General features: G+C 39.6%; 1 protein-coding gene and 1 pseudogene across 1 annotated transcript in view; both read right to left on the minus strand.

Annotated features, from left to right (window-relative positions):
- LOC146073259 (uncharacterized) overlaps positions 1-15,875 on the minus strand; it is a 385,449-nt gene that overhangs the window by 19,994 nt on the left and 349,580 nt on the right. The window lies entirely within an intron of this gene.
- On the minus strand, positions 9,482-9,600 carry LOC146076212 (5S ribosomal RNA; annotated as a pseudogene).

Genomic DNA, 15,875 nt, shown 5'->3' on the forward strand with positions numbered 1-15,875 from the left:
TCAATTAGATGGCTCAGTCCATAAAATAGTAACCAGGTACACAGCTATCTAGAGGGAGGTGAGCATCCTTCAGGGTGTAATTCACATAGGAAATTTTATTTATAATCCTCATTTCATTAGGGCACAGATTTCCCTTTAATGTATATGATCCAATCTTTGGCCTTTATGCAGATCTGATCGCAGTAAAAATTTGTTTGGAAAATGGGCAAAACAATGTGCACTGCAGGTGGGGCAGATGTAACAGGTGCAGGGAGAGTTAGATTTATGTGAGTTATTTTGTTTCTGTGCAGGTTAAATACTGACTGCATTATTTTTACACAGCAATTTAGATTTCAGTTTCAACACACCCCTCCCAAATTTAACTCTCTCTGCACATGTTACATCTGCCCCACATGCAGTGCACATGGTTTTGCCCATTTTCCAGACAAATTCTTACTGCAAACAGATCTGAATAAGGGCCTTTGTGTCCCGCCTAACAAGAAGGATTTGGGGTGGAATATAACAGTTCACTTTGTGTAGAGGGTAAAGTACCCAAGTATACTCACAGCGCCTTTACTGATAGTCTGTCTCCCACTTAATTTTGGGAGACAGACTATCCCTCTAGATAGCTGAGTACCTGGTTACTATCTCATGGAATGAGACAATTAATTTATTATATTATACTCTTTATCATAGATTTTTTATTTTTTTATTTTCTATTTTTTATTTTTATTATATGCATTATACTATTATACTAGTTATTACTTTTGAATGTGCTTGCATATTTTATCGAAATGTACGAACAACTTTGATACTCTTTTATTATTTTCTGTGTATATATATATATATATATTTTTATTAAAGTTTTTTTAAGACTATACTTAGCAACAAATATCTGAGAAGTATACAAGTACAAGATTGACATGTGGTAAATAATTATCAATAGTTGAAGTATTTTGATAATTGTATACATTTATATTAATTGTGCAGTAGTAATTAACAAAAACAGACAAGGTCAAGAAGTGAAGTGGAAGAATGAAGGAAATAAGGGGAGGGGGAATAGAGTGTAATGATAAATATAAATAACATATTTTATGGCTTTAATACCTAACCAGCAATGTCAATGATATTTCCAAAGTAAGATTATTGTGTTTAAACATGTTCACCGGTAGAGAATATACGTGTTTTAGTAACAATATCAAGAGTTTTGAAGAACAATGTCCATCTATATAATAAGTTGAAGAGTCTGTGTGCGTGTGTGTGTGTGTGTGTGTGTGCGTGTCCGTCGCATTGCGGACACACCGAGGCACTCAGAGACACCAAATTTGGCAACAAGATACCTCTGGACCCGGTGGTGTGCACCCCGAAGCCGTTTTTGGGAAATTTCACTTAGAATTTAAAAAAAACACCAAGTTTTAATTTTCCTTCATTGATGATCTGGGGAAAAGATCGACGATCTGGGAAACCGTGGACGAAGGAACAACTCCACACCTGATTTCATTGCTGTCATTGACTATGACAGACACATTCTAACATTATGGTGAAGGCTTTAAACAATTAGGAAATAATTGAGGATACACATAGACAACACATAACACACACACACGTACACATTGTACACGCGCACACACACACACACACAGTACACCACATACGCACACATAGCACACAACACACACATTTATACGTAGAGCACCTCACACACTTAAGCTGTGTACACATGGGGGAGATAGGGGCTCAAATCGCTGGAAACACACCGCTTGAAGTACAATACAAATCCATACACACTACAACACACACCCAAAAACAGTACAACAAACACACAACTCCTGGCTTCAATCAAATCTATGGAGACGGACCATGATAAAATGGCCGTCCCCATAAAGCAGACAGTTCTCTGAAACTGTTTGCGGTATGGGGGCGGCCATTTTACCGAGGTCCGTCTGCATAGAGTTATTAATTGAAGCCAGGAGTGGAGCCAGGACGCGCAGACAGGTAAGCCTGCGGCGATGGGGAAGGGGGGGTTGGCACCGGCGGCCGGGGTGGGGAGGGGGGGAGGCGCCCCCCCATTAACGGCGGGGGTGGGGAGGCCGGCGGGGAGGGGGGGGGGCGCCCCCCCATTAACGGTGGGAGGGCGCCCCAAACCAAGCTACGCCACTGAGAACACACACACTTAAACATTGCCAGGATATGGACAGCACACTACACACACATATATACGTAGAGCACCTCAAAAACTTACACATTCGGCAGATATACACACAACACAACACACACACACATAACACACAACTCACAGTACAACACACACCAACATTCACTACAACACACACCCAAAAACAGTACAATACACAGAACACACACTTAAGCATTGCACAGATACACACACATAACATACCTCTAACAGCACAACACACACCCACATTCACCACACACACCCAAAAAACAGTACAACACACACAAAACACACATTTAAACATTGCACAGATACACAAAGACACAACACACATACTGTATATACATAGCACACCTCACACACTTACGCATTGGACAGATACATACAATACAACATACAAAGCTAGTAAAGAATTCAAATGGGTCCTGGGGTGAAACTAATCACAATATTAGAGCCATATCTAAAAATAAAAATAAATTAAAATGCTTACTGGCTAATGCAAGAAGCTTAGTGAGTAAAATCGGGGAGCTTGAAACGGTGATCAGTAGGGATGACTACGACATCATTGGTATTACAGAAACATGGTGTAATGAGTCGCATGACTGGGCATTAAACATGGAGGGATACACACTCTACAGGAAAGACAGGGAAAATAGAAGGGGCGGGGGTGTGTGCCTATATGTAAATAATAACTTAACATCATGTGAGAAAAATATGAGCACAGACCTGGAAGACGACAACTCGGAGACAGTGTGGGCAGAGATAACCGACAATAATAAGAAACCAAAAAATAAATTTATAATAGGGGTATGCTATAGACCACCAAATATAAATGAAAGGGAAGAGTCTCTTCTTTTAAACCAAATCAAACAAGCTTCAAATCAGGGTCAGGTATTAATTATGGGGGATTTTAATTTACCCGACATTGATTGGGAAAACGAAACAGGTAAATCAGCAAGAAGCAATGGGTTCTTAAGCTTACTTAAAGACCAGTTTATTACACAAACGGTAGAAACTCCAACTCGTGATGAGGCGCTCTTGGACTTAGTATTAACAAATAACACAGACTTAGTTTCAAACACAAAAGTAATTGAACAATTAGGGAATAGTGATCACAATATGGTTTCACTGGAAATCAACTTCAGTAAATTACATCAAAAAGGATCTGCAAAAATACTAAACTTCAGAAAAGCGAACTTTGAATTATTCAGGGAAGCCCTAACAGGAATTGGGTGGGAAACGGTTATGGAGGGAAAAAATGCAGAGGAAATGTGGGATACTCTAAAAAAGGTGCTTGATTCACTAACTATTGAATACATTCCTAAAGTAACTAAAGGTAAATTCAACAAAAAAAAAGCCACCATGGTTGGACAAAGAAGTAAGGTCAGCTATCAACAATAAAACCAGAGCCTTTAAATTCTATAAAAATAACTTGAATGAGGAGGCGTTCGCAAAATACAAAGAATCAAACAAAACTTGTAAAGGGGTAATCAAAGCAGCTAAAATATTATATGAAGAGTGCATAGCCACTGAAAGCAAAACCAACCCAAAGAAGTTTTTTAAATACATAAATAGTAAACGTTTAATTAAGGAAAACATAGGCCCACTAACTGATACTAGTGGAATAAGTGTTACTGAGGACAAGGGAAAAGCAAAACTGTTAAATGAGTTCTTCTCATCAGTATTTACTAAGGGAGAGCAGACTGTAGAACGAACATTTACCACAAACGGGACAAATAAGCCAGATCTCATTGTGGATTTCACGCCGAAGGAAATAATACTGAGGCTAAGCAAACTCAAAACAAATAAGTCACCAGGGCCAGATGGGATTCATCCGAGGGTATTAATGGAATTAAGGGATGAACTAGCTACCCCCCTACATTATATCTTTAGCAAGTCACTATCGTCAGGTATAGTACCAAAAGATTGGAGAATAGCAGAGGTAGTGCCAATATTCAAAAAAGGAAAAAAGGAAGATCCCGCTAATTACAGACCCGTTAGTTTAACATCAATTGTGGGTAAACTATTTGAAGGATTTTTAAGGGATGGTATCCAAGAATATTTAGATCATCACCGTCTACTCAGTACTAACCAACATGGGTTCGTGAAAAATCGTTCATGCCAAACTAATCTACTAGGGTTCTATGAAGAGGTTAGCAAAAACCTTGATAATGGAAATGCTGTAGATGTGATTTTCCTAGATTTCGCTAAAGCATTTGATACTGTCCCACACAAGAGATTGATTAATAAAATGGAGAACCTAGGATTGGGTGAAAATATCTGCAGATGGGTAGGGAATTGGCTATGTAATAGAGAACAAAGAGTGGTTGTGAATGGTGCCGTATCAGATATGATACCGGTACTAAGTGGAGTGCCCCAGGGTTCGGTTTTGGGGCCCATTTTGTTTAACATTTTTATTAACGATATTGGGATAGGGTTACTCAGCAATGTATCCATCTTTGCGGACGATACAAAACTTAGCAAAGTCATCAAATCACCAGAAGATGTCACCATGCTTCAAAATGATCTTGCAATTCTAGATGAGTGGGCAAAAAAATGGAAGATGAGGTTCAATGTAGATAAATGTAAGGTTATGCACCTTGGGAGACACAACCAGTGTGCAAGTTACAACCTTAGCGGAGAGGAACTGGGTAATTCCATACTTGAAAAGGATCTAGGAGTCCAAATAGACAGCAATCTAGGATGTAGTGCCCATTGTAATGTAGCTACAAAAAAGGCCAACAAAATTCTGGCATGTATTAAGAGGGGAATGGAAACTAGGGACTCAAGGGTAAGTATGCCACTATATAATGCATTGGTGAGACCTCACCTAGAGTACGGAGTACAGTTCTGGGCCCCACACTATAAAAAGGACATCATAGAATTAGAAAAAGTCCAAAGGCGAGCAACAAAGCTTATTAGGGGAATGGAGAATTTAAGCTACGAGGAGAGATTAAGCAATTTGGGACTATTTACATTAGAAAAGAGATGTTTAAGGGGGGACATGCTCAACATGTACAAGTATATCAAGGGCCAATATAAGGGACTGTCACACACCGTATTTTCTACTAGAAAGGAATCTAGGACGCGAGGGCATGAGTATAGATTAGAAGAAAAAAGATTTCATTCAGCTAGTAGAAAGAATTTCTTTACGGTCAGAACAGTCAAACTCTGGAACTCTCTTCCCGGAGAGGTGGTAACGGCTGGCTCATTAAATGCGTTCAAGGCAAAGTTGGACAAACATTTACTGGAGAAAAACATCCATGGGTACAAATAAGAAATATAATCTGTCTGTAAAATACCAGAACCTACCAAATCAGCAATGGATATCTATACCAGGTTGAACTAGATGGACGCAAGTCTTTTTTCAGCCTTACCTACTATGTAACTATGTAACTATGTAATATAACACACAAAACCACATACATTACAACACACACACAAAAACAGTACAACTCACAGAACACATAAAAAATAATTTGCCGTTTATTTAAAAGTCTGTACCGGCAAATAAAAACTGTACCTAATGTACCATTTCTACTTTGTTCCCCATATCCGTCTCTCCAGTCCTCCAGTTGCACTGAGAAATCTTTGTCCTGGCCAATGCACCCATTGATCACCCTGTTAGTCAGTTGGATATCAGGCACTGCTCTGCCTTAAGGGTTTCCCAGACTCTTTTGGTTCATAGATAATGTTTGGTCGATGGGCATGAGCGCTGCATGCATTTGTTTGAATGTTATGAGTGTAAGAAGTTGAAGAATAAGACTGAGATGAAGATTTGTCATGTTATAGTGTAAAATTTACTCAATAAATTGTGAAAAAATATGTGTACATAGAAGTACAATCAAGAAATGAAAGTAGGATTAAAAAATTAATTATGATTAAAACGGATAATTGTTTGGATGGCGGTGGGTTGCGAAACAAATCTATAGGTGGAGGGGGTATGGATATTGTGGGCATAATTGATGTTTGGTACACCTACATTGGGTACCCAGATGATGAGAAATTTTCACTACAGTGTCACCGTAGGGGGATTTCCAATTGGGGTTCAGGTGGTCTTTTAGGGACTCCTTTACAATCCCATTGGTCTCTTCTCCTGGAGCCTATGGTCTCCCTCAGTGATTGACTATCATTAAGGAAGACCGTAAGCTCAAGGAGAAGAGACCTACAGGATTTTAAAGGGTCCCTAAAAGACCACCTGGACCCCAATTGGGAATCCCCCTATGGTGACAATGTGACCGTGACACTGTAGTGAAAATCCCATCAATTGAGGGCCCCATGTAGGTGTAACAAACACCAATTATGCCCACAATATCCATACCCCCACCTATAGATTTGTTTCACAACCCACCCCATCCAAACAATTATCAGTTTGAATCAGAACTTATTTTTTAATCCTACTTTCATTTCTTGATTGTACTTCTATGTACACTTACATTTTTTTCATGATTTATTGAGTAAATTGTACACTTTGTAACATGGCAATTCTTTTTCTCAATCTTATTCTTCAACTTCTTACACTCAAACCTTATCAATGCACCCATTGATGATTGTGATGGCTTGATCAGTGGATTGGCTCGGCGGGTGTAGGGAAGAATTTGGCCCATTGCACCCATTCCCAGTGGGGCATTACAGTGGTGCGGGTAGCGTGCGTCGCGTCATGACATCATGTGGCCAGGCCCGTGGACCTGCTCCCACACTCAGGGGCTGCCCCACTGTTTGGTAGAGATGCCCGGTGCATGTGCTTTACAGATCCCCAGACCTCAGAGACTGCTGCAGGTTCGGTGAGGGGAGTGGCAGTGGCAGGGAGCAGTGAATTTTTAATTAATTATGGCGGGGTAAGTAACGCCCACCCCGGTCCCTTCGCACTCAGCGCCTGTAATTACACACCCTAGAAACTGTACAATTTGAAAGTATAGAAATGGAGGTATGGCCACGTCCCTTTCTGATTTTTTACCGATTTCTGACCCTCAGATGTTGGAGGATATGTCACACAGTAGGTGCTAAATCTCAGGAGTGGATGTGGAATTCATCAACACATACAAGTTATCAACTCAGGAGCGTTGTGTTTCAAACAACAACACCACAACTGATTTCATTGCCGTCATTGAGTATCAATGCAAACACATTCAAACATTATGGTGGAATCTATAACAAATTACAATCTTAGGTCTTTGGCACAGCATATTGTAAGATGACAGTAGATAAGGCACACTTTTTCTTCAAACTAATTGGTTTTGACAGGTCCACGCCCCTTTTATACAGTTTGATATCAAACTTGATATCGCGTTTGATATCAAACTCGCGTTTGATATCAAACTTGATAGATCATATCGCGTTTGATATCAAAGTAGTATAATTAATATTAAACAGTCAAATAACACCACAGCTGTATAAATTAATTTATAAAGATAGCTTAATGATTTCTTATCCAGCTGGAAGAATTTCTAAACATAATGCTAAAAAAGATGTTAGAAAAATATAGTATACAACAGATATATAATTCGTAGAACTGTAGATCTTGTTTTATATCAAATTTGATTTGTGTAGGATGTCTCGCAACGCTGATCATCAAAACAGCCAGCTGAAAGCCTGGTATTATAATGTATTAAAGCCGGGTAGTTTTTGCGGCATTGATAAATATTATAAAGCTTTGAAAAATAAATTTAAAAGAACCGATGTGAGAAAATGGTTAAAAGAACAAGACGCGTACACATTGCACAAACCGGCTAGAAAAAAACTATAAAAGGAATATGATATGCGTATCGGATATAAATCAACAGTGGCAATGTGATTTGGTATCGCTCATAGATCTGGCAAAGCACAACGACGGCGTAAAATATATACTAACCGTCATCGATATATTCAGTAAGAGGGCCTGGGCTGAAAGTCTGACAGCTAAGAGCGCGACGACTGTCGCTAAGGCTTTTGAAAAATTATTCCAAAAGGGGGACGTACCGAGGAAACTACAAACCGATAACGGTAAAGAGTTTCTAAACAAAGTCCTAAAAAAGTTGTTAGAAAAATACGGTATACAACATTTCACAACCAATAATGATGTGAAAGCAGCCGTTATAGAACGCTTCAATAGGACTTTAAAAACACGAATGTGGCGATATTTCACGGCGAATAATACATACCGATATGTAGACGTTTTACAAGCGTTCATTACCAGTTATAATAACACATACCATAGAACGATTAAGCGAGCGCCGAATGAGGTGGATGGCTCTAATGCGCTGGATGTCTTCAAGACGATATATGGCGATTACTTTAGAAGTAAGAAAACAAAGGCTTTTTTAGCGGTCGGGGACCACGTTCGTATATCAAAATATAAGGATATATTTCAGAAAGGTTACGAACAGAGTTTTTCTGAGGAAATATTTGTAATACGCAGCGTGAACACTAAAGGGCTTAAGCCGCTTTACACGTTGGAGGATCTCTACGGGGAAGCTATAACGGGTAGTTTTTACCCCGAAGAACTTCAAAGTATACCGAAAAACTATAATAGGATTTAAAAAGTGGAGAAGATTTTAAAAAATAAGACGGTTAGAGGGAGGAAATACGTATTAGTCAAGTGGCGCGGATACCCCACAAAATTTAACAGTTGGGTCGCTGCATCGGAGATAAAAGATATATAAACAAAGAGGAAGATGGATGACAAACCCTTCTACATAACATTGCCGAGTAACGCCTCAGCCGATACATTTCCACAAAATAAGATTTCTAACTATACCACAAAGCTAGCAAGGCCGATAGACTTAAGTGGAGATTGGGAAGTAGCTCTTACAGAAATACAATACCTGAGGGTGGGTTTGTTTTGTGTTTGCAAGAAGCAAAACAAAGGAAAGTAAACGCTTTTTGGGCGCACTCTTTAGAAATGTAATGTATATTAATTAGTATTTAAAACATAACTTTTAATGTGGACTTGTTAAGATACAATGGCATGGCGCATGAGTACAATAAACATTGTTCTGAATCTCCTGGTTGTTTTTGTTGTGTGGTACTAATAAATGATAATTATTGATACATATATCAATTTTTAAAGTTTACCACACGTGTAATTTATCATTTGTTGTATGTAGTCATCAGAGGTATAATAACCAGAGTGACCAAAGGTGGCAAAAATGAGTTAGTTGCCCCAAACTGTTACACAGGTTGGGGTTCAGTAACCCCACGTTACTGGGTGGCTCTATCAGTGAGCTGAAAATAATTACAATTATTGCCTGTATGTGCCAACAAAATTTTTTTTTTATTATTATTATTATTGAAATCGAGCAGTAGGCGGCTCCTGTGCTGTTTGTCTGTTGACTGGGATACCTAGGTACAGTACCACACCTGGACTTCTCCAGGGGTCACCCACCTGGATACTGCCCTGGCCCTTCACTGCTTGGCTTCCAAGTTCGAGACGGGTTTGGGCACACCAGTGAGGTATGGTGGTATACTTGTTGTGAGTTGTGTCACGACCCAACAGCTCAGGTTAACTGCTGGATAGCATCCGAAATGCTGGAAGTTAACCCAATTATTTGGGACAAAAAAGCAAAGGATTATGTATATATCACACCAGTAACCCTGGTATCGTGTGCATACAGTTTAAGGTTCAATTATTCGCAGCAGGTAATATGGTAAAAAGAGCTGGATGCGCTAATTAGGTATTAGGTGATAGGTTTGCAAAAACCTGGTTATTAATGCGGCTTAGGTTCCAGTGTGTGTCTCACACTTTTCTTAGTAACATATACACATGGCTTTGGTTACAGTACATTTTGAAAAGGATTAGTCAGAGGTTTTGATACAATTGGTTTGATAATTTGGCATTAGGTCATAGTGTATCACAGAAACAATGTTGATATGCTTTGATCCTCCGGAGGCACTGTGACTTGCTAATGACAGGTGGCTGAGTGCGAGTATTAATCAAAACAGCCAAATCAATCCTCAAAGATGAACCCGGATACAGTGTTAGTGACTGACACAATAAATGTCTGATGTAGCGATTTAGCCAATTATGCAGATAATAGAACCTGGCATTTAAATAGACAATGGTATAATACTAGCGTTATTTATGGAGTGTACCACAGCTGAAAGTTCAGACTGTGGCAACTCCTGTACCTTATCCTCTAGTGTGCCGGCTGGGGAGATGGATCCAGGGAGCCTGATTACTCGTGCGGTGTGGGCAGTCTCTGACCAAGATGCGGCTGGGGGAGTGCGGCGATCCGTCCTGATAGATGAGTGAGAGATAGCAGCGGCTTGTAATCAGTTCAGTTGCCGCCGTACATCGCGGCGGGCGTCAGGACGCGAGCTTGCGGGTTGGAGATTCCCAAAGTCGGCTGTATGCAGGGGGATTGGGATGGGAGAGCACAGGTCTGTCTTACTCGAGTGGGGGTAACGTGGGGCGCCTGCTTGAACACGTGTTTCGCCTCCGTTGGCTTCTTCTTGCTAACTATTGTATTTCTTCCCCTAAGTGTATACCTCTCCCTTCACATCTTCAACCAGGGTATTTTGACTACCCCAAACCATAAGATCTCCCCTCAATTATAACAGTCTAGCCTTTCTCCTCAACTGTTAAGATATTACCATAACCTAATTAATTAATTAAATAATTAATAAAAAATAAAAAACAAACAACCATAAAAAATAAAAAATTTAAATTTAAAAAAATAAAAAAATAATAAAATAATAAAATAATAACATGTGAATATCAAATATTAAATTAATATAAAATAATAATAATACAAAAATTTAAGAAATTAAAACTAACTAAAAAACTAAGTATAGAAACAAACTAAAAACCGAGAACATCACAGCTGATACTGAGGTCTGGCGTTAGCAAAGCCCCACGTGAAGAATGCAGCACGCAACATCGCGAAAGACGTCATCGGACAAGCCACAGCGGCGGTTGTGAGCAAAATACACGACGCAAATCAAGCGAAGCAAGATGGATCAGGTTTAATCTATGCCAGGAAAGGGGCGGCTAAAAATAAACGGAAGCGGCCAATACGACTTCCGACATGGTGCAGGCCCCTTTTAAACAAAAAACGGAGCAGACGCGGCTTAATTAAAAAAAGGAAACCGAAGCGGAGGGTCAGGGATATTTTTTAAGCATGTCTTTCATACACAATGAATCCATGGAATGCGCAAAATCTGAACTTGATCTTTTTGACGTACCACTGACGCAGACCAGCATAGAGAAAAGCCTCTACGTCGAAGTTCAACCTTTGGCGGCATTATCCGAGACCGCGCCGCTTGAATTCTACATAGCGGCCAGCGGGGAACACTACTACGATCTGAACAACACGTTGCTGTACGTGACCTGCAAGATCGTACGGCCTGATAACACGGCTATACCTCAAGACGCCAAGGTCGCTCTTATTAATTACCCCATAGCAACTTTATTTAGCCAGGTTGATGTTACTTTGGGCGATAGGCTCATATCGCAGTCCAATAATCTTTACGCTTATAGGGCCTACATAGAGACCATACTGAATTATAGCTCAGATGCGTTATCCACAAAACACACAACTGGATTATTCTACAAAGATGTGGCTGGAGAACACAACACCAGAACCCTGGATGGTGTAAACACAGGGTTTATAAAAAGGGCAAGAACAACGGCACAAAGTCGAACGGTTGAATTATTGGGGCCGCTACACTGCGACCTTTTTCATCAACATAAACTAATATTGAACGCCGTGGACTTGAAGATAAAACTCACCAGAAACAAAGATGCTTTCTGCTTAATGTCTGCTGAAGCGGAGGCCTTTAAAATTCAGATTGTTGCAGCATCCCTGTTTGTGAAAAGAGTTTAGGTCTCACCCGCCGTCCGGATTGGACACGCCCAGGCCTTACTGACCACCAATGCCAAATATGCTATCGATAGAGTGGGCATGAAGATCTATAGCATACCGGCTGGGAGTCGCGTATTTAATTTAGAAAATCTGTTTTTAGGCCAGGTACCAAAAACCGTTATAGCCGCTTTTGTAGATAATGAAGCATTTTCAGGAGCCTATGACAAAAACCCTCTACGGTTTGAACATAAAAATGTAAACTTCGCATCCCTATACCTGGATGGAACACCGCATCCGGCCAAACCATTTCAACCAGACTTTGAACACGGTAATGCGGTTCGTGAGTATATGTCACTCATTCAGATCACAAATAAGCAGAAATCAGATTCGGGTATACTAATTGACCGTGAAGAGTACCTCAACGGCTACACACTATTTGCTTTTGATCTGTCACCTGAACAGGAATGCGCGGAGCATCTGTCTCTAATCAGAACCTGAAATCTACGAGCTGAATTCCGGTTTGCAGGAGCACTAGACCGGACAGTCAACATAATAATATACGCATTATTTGATAATATCATCGAGATCAACCAGAGGCGCGATGTGCTGTATGATTATCTATAAATGAAATAAATAATTTTTATATTTATCGTATATTTACCAATATTCATCACCCCAGCAGCGATATGAACACATTACAGATATATACTGTACGCTAATCCGGTGACGCGCCTGTTTTTTAAAGGGACCTACCCGTGCGATATGCTACCGAGCGGTAAACTATCGCAATACCCCTGCGCGTTTGTAATCAACACACACACCAGCACCCAACCCGGTTGGCTGTTTATTTTAACAACCAGCGCGAGTGTTACTTTTTGGACTCTTACGGATTAGAACCTGACTACCCCCTATTCCCAAAGGCCATAATAAATTTTTTAAACTCAAATTCAAAAAGAATTTACCACCAAAATAAGCAGTTGCAAGGTTTTAACAGCACCGTTTGTGGACAATATTGTATATACTTTATATTTTTTATGTGTAAAAATTACAAATATACACAAATGTGTTGGCCCGTTTTAGTTTTGATACAAAACGCAATGATCGCTTTGTATCAAACTTTGTAAGACGTCTCCCTAGAAGTCATTGTTTGAGTCGATATACGGGTAACTGTATACAGTCCTGTGTCACCAGTAACTAACATGTGTTTGATAAAAATAATGTGTAATACAAAATTGTTTGTGTAACTTGTAACTAATGTTGTGATTGAAATGCTGTATGTACATTGCTTATGGTTACTTTCTATTAAAAAATCTTGCTTATTGAACTTTATATCGCGTGATTGCGTATTTTTGCAGACAAACTGATTAGAATCAAAGAACAAAACAGTATTTTATAAATCATAATCATATTTTATTGGTACAGACAAAATGTATTTACAGCAAAATAGTCACGAATAACACGATAAACTTTACATTTAAAACAATACACTAAATATACATGATACAATACAAATTAAACGTCATCGTACAAATTAAACACACAAAAATACATTGTATAAAAACATTATAAATTAGTTATATGTTAAAGGTTCAACCACTGCGAATCCTAAAACAGATTTATGGATCTTTTCCTCGGTAGTAAGTAGCCGTGTGGCGTTGTTAACCCGGGGGAATTTAAAACATTTATATGACTTTTTTTAATGTTGTGTATTGGGGAGGCTATATTTACATTGCCAATTTCATCATCGTAGATTTCAGCTTTTAAGCGATCTAACTGTAATGTAATGTTTGATTCATTACCAACTACAGTGGATGGGATATTCAACTCAGCCATAGCGAGCATAAATTCAATCCAGCCGTTAGGCATTTTATGACCCGTCACGCTGTGATTTTGTGTGATACCCCTTATCAAGTCTAACACATTGGATCCTGGCACTGTGATGCCTTTATACATAAACACACCCTTGCTGTCCCAATTCGCAATGTCTTTAGAGCGAACCATTTTACTCTTTAGTATTTCACAGTTCTTTTTATACCGGGCATTAACACTGTTCAATACATCGTGGTAAACAGCGTCGGTAGCATCGTCTTGTGTAGGATTAGTTGTATCCTCAACAGCATTTGCACCGGGTGATAAAAGCGTTAAAGTTGACATTTCTCTATCAGATTGTTTACTCAACACCAGGTATCTCTGTAATACAGCTGTGTAGCATTTTGCCTTTTCATACTCTGATAAAGCATTATTATGTAGTATACTTATGATCTCAGCATCTAGGCTTTGCGTGGCTGTTTTGCGTATATCATCGCTGGTTGGTTTGTTGTTTAAATGGTCTATCTGTTGCTGGGGTACCAGATACATTTTCTCAGCGTATTCCATCACCGATTAGACAGTAGTCCGGTAATTAATGGAATAGCAAATCCTAGTAACGATCCGATAAACCCACCCGACTGTTTCACCAACCTCTTCTTTTTCCCAATGGCACATTTCTTATTACAAAGCGATTTTATAAGGTTCCTCTTCTTTTTAAGGTAGTTCAACTGACGCTGTGACAGGGGTATTTTACCTTTAAGCGTATTGAGAGCAATCTCACATATGGCTGTCACCAAATCGTTTGAAGCGTTGGATAATATAGCGTTTCTTTGGGATGGTTTGGCTTTAATGAGAGTTTTTAAAAGGGCCCAATTACGCCTTATCCTGGTCGACATGTTCACAGCTGTTAGAAGTGATAATGAATGACTATAGGATGCACGGTTATAGCTATTTAGAACCCCGCTTCTTAACAACATAAGCTACTGGTGTGTCGGGCGGAAATAAACCGCTTCGTAAACGATAATCATCAAGGGCATTGTTTCTTAAATCAACCAGTAAATAACCGTATGGTGGCTCCGTAGTGGACTCATAGGCTTCAAGAAAAAAACGATATTTTGATGGGTACATTTGTCTAGCCAGAATGCTAACCTGCATTTTATCCCTGGGGTTTTTAAACAGGACCATATATTTTGTGTTTAAATGTATAGTCCTGCTCTTTCTACCTTGACAAAATATGTTTTGCACAAGGTACATGATACTGAGATTACGATGGTGCACATACTTTGTGAACGCTTTCTCAACCTCAGAATTATTACTCGCGGCATCCATCAAGTCATCTATCACCGCTAAATTAACCTTATCAGGGGGAAAAAGCTGGTCGTCGCTAAATGACTCGGGCAACCCCTCTATAAAACGCATACCAGGGTGAGCACTCAGAAGTTGATCATATATTGGTTGCCAACAGGTGTAAAACCAAACAATATTATCAGGTACATGCGTCATATGTGTGGATGCATGTTGTATTAGCGTTTTTACAAAATAACTTTTCCCCGAATTGGAGGGCCCAGCTAAAATACAGGAGAAGGGGTGCTGAAAACGGATGTCCATCTTAATAACCAAACGGTAGGGTTGTAAAATTATCCGTAAGGTTACGTTTAGTGTAAACGCACTTTTGCGTTTTCTGCAGCATACAGGTTTCAATCTGCCAGTACTTTTTCACACGTACTATACCGGGCTGCCTGGTCACAATTTTTTTCTGATCCTCGCCTTTTGGGGTTTAAAGGGTAATCTAAGACCAGTTCTTTCAGACTGTCAAAGTTAACGTGCTGCTCATTACAAACATTCAACGTTATACCTTTGACCTTGAGGCTCGTCTTGCCGTTGCTTAGTCGATAGCCGTATGACTTGGGGCCAGCTGAAACAAACTCTGTTATATGCGTACCAGCTGGTAGCTCGCTGGTCAATTCCCCTAGATAATCACCTAATGGCGGAATTCCAGTCACCGGGCCTGCTGACAAAAATTACAGAATCTGTATCGTGATACAGACATCTATCTTGTAATCTATCCAATAGGTTGTACAACTCGATGCGTGCGTGTGCTGTGGTAAATGCTGCTATAAATATATTTG

Source organism: Crinia signifera, chromosome 4 (assembly GCF_055691185.1).
Source record: "Crinia signifera chromosome 4, ASM5569118v1, whole genome shotgun sequence".
In the NCBI taxonomy this organism is placed as follows: domain Eukaryota; kingdom Metazoa; phylum Chordata; class Amphibia; order Anura; family Myobatrachidae; genus Crinia; species Crinia signifera.